Source organism: Octodon degus, unplaced genomic scaffold (assembly GCF_000260255.1).
Source record: "Octodon degus isolate 3935 unplaced genomic scaffold, OctDeg1.0 scaffold00335, whole genome shotgun sequence".
Taxonomy (NCBI): Eukaryota; Metazoa; Chordata; class Mammalia; order Rodentia; family Octodontidae; genus Octodon; species Octodon degus.
In genome coordinates this window covers 551,050-557,578 of record NW_004524911.1, presented here as the reverse complement: position 1 = coordinate 557,578, position 6,529 = coordinate 551,050, and positions in this window count along the sequence as shown.

Here is a 6,529-nt window from a genome sequence, read left to right as displayed (position 1 = left end):
ATTATTTGTTGAAACTGTACTTCCAATTTGATTTGAAACTGTGTCATTGCTGTTTATCAATAAAACTTTGAAAAAAAATTAAAAAAAAATCAGCATTGTACTGGCAAAAAGTGACCTGACAGTCAATGGAACAGATTATAAAATGCAGGCACAACTGCAAACACACTCAGCCACCTTATCTTTGTTTTTTGTTTTGTTTTGTTTTTTTTAGCCACCTTATCTTTGACAAAGGGGCCAAACATGTTCACTGGAAGAAAGAGAGACTCATTCATCAATGGTGCTAGAAAATTGGCTCTCCACATCCCAAAGACTAAAACTAGGCCAATGTCTATCATACAACACTAAACTAAAGTCAGAATGGATCAAACATCTAAATATTAAAACAGAAACATTACATTTACTAGGAAAAGTAGGTAGAAACCTCAAAGGCATAGGGGTAGGCAGAAAGTTCATGAACAAAAACCAAACTGCATGGGAAATACTTCAAATGATTAACAACTGAGATTTCATTTTATTACATTTTTGCACATCAAAAGAAATCATCAACAGAATACAAAGAAAACTTCTGAATTGGGAAAAAATTTTATCCAACTGTCTCTCAGACAAAGGAGTTCTATCTAGAACATATAAAGAATTTTTAAAAATCAGGCCCCCAAAATTCAAACACTCAGTCAAAAAAATGAGCATCTGAGATGAATACACATATCACTTCTCAGCCTTTTGGCTAAGATCAAGTGAGATGAATACACACTCCTCAGATGAAGAAATATCAATGGTAAATAAATATATGAAAAATTATTAAACATCATTGATCATTCAAGGGCTTTATACTTTATAGAATCAGGGTCATTGAAGCTGGTCAAAGGTACCTTGACACGGTTTCTTTAGACTGTCTCCTTGAAAAGACGGCACTATCAAGGCAGTGTTGGAGGATATGCACCCCTTTAAAGGAACAGACCCCTTGCCACTCCACTTCCTGATGCAGATCTATCTCTTCCCTTGGGGCACCTCCAACAGGATCTTTCCTTTCTTTCTAGGAGAATGTAAGTGGAGAAGGAGACATAGTCCAAAGGGGCTTGGCCATTGAGGTTGGCTAAGGAGGGAGTCAGATTCTGGAGATGCTATCAGAAGCAGTATCCTCTCCGGTAATTTCATCCTCAATTTTTCTTTTCCAATCAGATTTAATTGGTACATTTTAGATAAACATAATAATCACATTTATCATAGAGAATTTGGACCTGTATATGACATAACTTTTCTTATCATTCTCCAACCATTCCTTCCACCCTTCCTCCCCTCTACATCTACAAACCATTGTTTTCATTTTTTAACCTTTTGTTAGTATGTTAATGAGCCCCTGTCCTGTGACTTCAAGCTACCAGGACACAACCAACACCCTTAATCTTCTCCTCAGCTCTCCTGCTAAAGAATTTGGCCTTCATGATGATAGGCTGCTTTGGAAGCTTTCCCTTCCCAAGAACTCTGTAGTAGCCCAATTGCACTACATCAACAAGGGCAACTACAAGCACATTAAGTCAAAGAGGGGAGCCACTCCAGTCTTGGTTTTGGCAGCATTTACTCGTGTCTGCTCACTGACAAATGCTCACAATTTGTCAAGGTTGACAGCCAGGCAGAAGCTCCGGTTTCTCTTTAAGTGGTAATGCCTCATACCAACCTTCCCAAAGTAATGTGCATATTGGTGGAAGTTGATCCTGTGGTGATGCATGCCTCCAGCATTATCCCAGCCTCTGGGCTGCTTCCCGTGCTTGCTGGTGCAGCCATAGCCATGGCCTACACAGCCCTGAAGTTTCCAGGTCTTAGTCTGGGTGGCATGATGGCAGCTGAGATAAAAGACTGTTTCCATTTTACTGTTTTAAATGTTTCTCTTCTTTTCCCCCTCTTTAACCCATCCCTATTTGAACATTTTCTTCCTACTTCACGATATTTATCATATATTTTGGTCCTCATTTACACTTTTGATTTCTCACACCAGAGAAACAACATGGTATTTACACATGGGTGTTTGATTGACCTCACTTGAGTATTTTCTCAAGTCACCCCCATTTACCTAGAAATGTCCCAAGCTTAACTTTCTTTGACACAGCAGTATTCTACTGTATAAAAAAACACACCTTCTTCATCTATTCATCAAATGAGGGACATCTGGACTGTTTCCAAGATGTAGCTATTACAAATTGTGCCACTACAAACAGGGGTGTGCATATATTGCTAGGTATGATGCTTTTAATTCTCTTAGGAGGATACCAAGAAGGAGAATAACTGTGTCAAATGGGACCTCTCATCCTAGCTTTTTAAGGAATCTCCACACTGATGTCCACAGTGGTTGTGGATGTCCACACTCTCACCAACAGTAGAGAAGCATTCCTTTTTTGCCACAGCCCCTCCAATATTTGTTATTGATTGACTTCTTGATGATAGTCATTCTTTCTGAGATGAGGTGAAATCTCAGCATTGCTTTAATTTGCCTCTCTGGAGTGACTGGTGATGCTGAACATTTTGTTCATATATTGATTTACTATTTGTATGTCTTCATCTGAGAGATATGTATTCATCTCAGATGCCAATTTTTGGATTGGGGCTTTAAATTTTGGAGTGTTGATTTTCTTTAGTTCTTTATATAATTTAGACAGTAGTCCTTTGTCTGAGGGACAGTTGGCTAAAATTTTTTCCCACACTGTGGGTTGTCTCTTTACTGTTGTTTATTTATCTTACTGTACAAAAGCTTTGTAATGAGATGAGATCCCAGTTGCTGATTCTTTATTATAGTTCTTGTGCAATTGGGGGTTTGTTCACAAAGTTTGTGTACATCAATATCTTCAAGAACCACATCTTTTTAGAGCATGTTAGCAACACAGAACAATGAGGTTTATTTTGGGAAATTGGTACATGATTTAACATATCTTGATAATTTTCAATCTCATTACTCTCTTCTCTCTACGCCCCTTCCTCCTTCAAAGGTCCACCCGCTAATTTCTAGTCAGATTTATTTCTAAGTTACATTTTAGAAGATATTATAAATTGTGTTTGAAAATTTTAAGCCCAATTATTTATTGCTAGGATGTAGCTACTGCTGTGGCTTGGATGAGCGCCCTCTATAGGTCCATGCCTTAAAGGCCAGGTACCCAGGATGATGTTACCGGGAAGAGCTGTGGACTTTGAGATGGAGCCTTATGGGCTATCCTTAGGGGCTATGCCCTCAAAAAGGAGACTGGGACTCTGACAGCATTTTTTTCAAGTTCTCTCTCTCTCTCTCTCTCTCTCTCTCTCTCTCTCTCTCTCTCTCTTTCTTTTGGTGGTACCAGGGATCAAACTCAGAACTTTGCACTTGCCAGTCAAGCACTTATTCCACTGAGCTATTTTCCCGGCCCCCTCAAGTTTTTTTGAGACAGGGTCTTGCTGTGTAGTTCAGGCTGCCTTTGAACTCACTGTGTATTCCAGGCTGATCTTGAACTCTTAGCAGTCCTCCTGCTTCTGCCTTTTGAGTGATGCTGTTACGAGTGTGCTCCACCACACCCAGATAATCTTGTCCTTTCTGGACACTCTTGATAGTCTTGTCCTTTCTGGCTTACAGCGCGAGTGCTTTGCTCTGACACAAGCCCCCACTGTTGCCAACCATTTCCCACTAAGAGGTCTAAAGAAATAGGGCTACCTGATGTTGGAGTGGAACCTCCAAAACTGTGAGATCAATCAATCAATCTCTTCTCCTCCATAGGGTCTTTCTATGTAGTAAAGTTGGCACTGAAATTGTTATCTTCCTGCCTCAGTGTCCTGAAAACTTTTTTGTCTACTGCCTCCAGTGTTTGTGGTAATATGAAGTTAATATGGGTACACAATAGGAGTTTGAATTTGATCTTATATCCTCCACCTTGCTGGACTCAATAGTCCCGGTAGGTTTTTTTTTTTTTTTCAGTAGATTCCACTGTGTTTTCTTTCTCTTTTTTGGTACCGGGGAGTGAACTTAGGACATTGTGCTTATGCCGCTAAGCTACATCCCCAGGCCTCCGCTGTGTTTTCCACATGGACAATCATATTGGCTGTACAGAGATTTTACTCCTTCCTTTTCAATCTGGATGCCTGCCTGCACTTGGAGAACCTCTAGTATGACACTAAATAGAAAATAGAAGCAGGATGGAACACACTTATTTCTTGGGCAGAAAGCATTCAGTTTTTCACCACTGAATACGACATAGTTCTATGCATGTGCCTTACGTTAGGTTCTCTTTCTAGTTTCCCAAAGGTTTTTTTTTTTTTAAATCAGGAATGGATGTTGGATTCCATCTGCTGCTCTTTCTACATTTATTGCAATCACCATATATGAGTTTTCTTTTTGGTGTTAATAGAGTGAATTTTATTGATTGATTTTTTAAAGTTAAACTCTGTGCATTACTGGGATAAGCACCATTTGCTCATATTATTTTTTATACATTATTGGATTAAATAGTTTGTGCATATTTTTATATTTCTTGAACTTTTAAACCTAGTGTTCCTTTTTTTTTTTTTTTTTTTTGGTGGAACCGGGGATTGAACTCAGGACCTTGCTTTTGCCAGGCAGGTGCTTAAGCCATTGAGCTCCCTCCACAGTACTGTTCCCTCAAATTTGCCTCCCCTGCCAAGCACTGATTTTCAGTATGACCTACTCCTTCTGCTCACATCTTCTAGATTGTGTCTGGGGTGGTTACTGTGGCCAAGACTCTCCCTAGAGTTGAGAGAGACCAGAATTTAGAACAAATACTTGAAAGTGTCTTTATGTGGTCTGTCTTACCCTTGAGAATGTGAATTATCACATGGCAGCAGCCTCTTTTTCACCTCTTTAACAAGTGTGTCCCCAACTTACAGTCATAGTATGACAGGTTAGTTGCTAAGAAAAAAGTATTATGAAATGCTTAGGAAATCCCTCTCCCTGTCACTGCTTCTTGATTTTTTTTGTTTTAATTTTATTTTATTTTGAAAAGTAAAAGCAAAGCAAGAACAAAAATCAGAAGCAAACAGGGCAACATACAACAGTACATATGTTACAGATTTTTAAACTAAGAATATCTGATTAACAATGGTTGATATATTATCTATTTTATCACAAAATCTGTTGCTTAGAGTAGTAGATATAGTTAGGTAAGATTGGACATATGGTTAGATATTACCACTTGCTTTAAGAAACCTTAAATTTTTGTTTTCATATTTGTGAGATATTTTTCTGTAACATATTTTGGATAACAATCCTTTATCATGTATATCTTTTATTATATTTCTTTTTTTTCTTTCTCTATTTAGGACAGGGTCTATAGGATCGCATTACGTAGACCAGACTCATAGTGATTCTTCTGTTTTCAGCCTCTCAAGCACTGGGATTTCAGGCCTGTGCCACTAGGCCCAGTCTCCAACTCCATCTCAGCGCACCCCGCAGGTGGGGCCGGCACAGCATGCTGGGGATTGGACCCTGACCGCTGCACTCTACCTAAGCAGGCCTTTAGTCCACTGAAGTATCAGGCTGGCCTGTATTTATTTCTTTTTTTCCATAATTTTATTGAGAAATAAATAGCAATGAGACAGTTTCAAATCAAATTGGTAGGACAGTTCCAATAATTAACATATTGCATACTGCCTTCCTAGTGGTTATTTGTTGTACAAGATGCAGACACAATATCTTATTTACAAACACAATTAGAACAAATCCCTCTATTCCTTGAATTAAGAGAATGTAGCTATATATCTACTCTAACCATTTTGAATACACAGATACAAAATGGTCATTCATCCATATCCCCTTTTTTTGTTTAGTTCTGTCATTTAAATATTACAGGTGTGTGAACTCAGCAAAACATTCCAAAATAGTCCCATAGTCCATAATAGTACTGGGTCTTCCACATGACTGGCAATGTGAGAAGTTGTTGACCTGAGTCCCCTACAGCTCAACATAACAACATGGTTTTATTTCTTGTACTTTGTTTTTATACTTTTCTGCTGGATGGTTAAGACCAAGATAAAGCAAGACCTATGTAACAAGAATTGTAGCTTTTGGATCTGATAAGGTCAGTCAAATCCCCTCAGGATTTATCCTGAGACCCTATACCTTAGATTATAGATCCTTTGTCAGTGTCAGCCATGTGGATGAGTCATGGCCATTGCTTGGCCAATGTGCTGTCTGTGAAAGCCTGAGAGAACGTTTTCTCTCCATGTGACTCCCCTTAGGCACACTCTACACATCATCAATCACTTTCCTCTTTGGCTCCATAATCTGCTTGGTCAGAAAATTTGGGACACAACTGAGTTACATGATGTTACAGTACAGGTTCTCATATGTCCTGAGTCTTAATTGACTTTGGAAGGATAGGGCCAAAATGGTGGCTTTCCTTGTGGCCCTCCTTTTTCTCTAATTTTTGGTCTGCAAACTTAGGTTGTTAACCCTCCAGAAGTGAAGCTTATTGTTATTACCATACAACCTAGGCTGTTAAGCTTAACCTCACTATCTTTCTGAATAACAAACATCTTAGGCATAACACAGAATAGATAT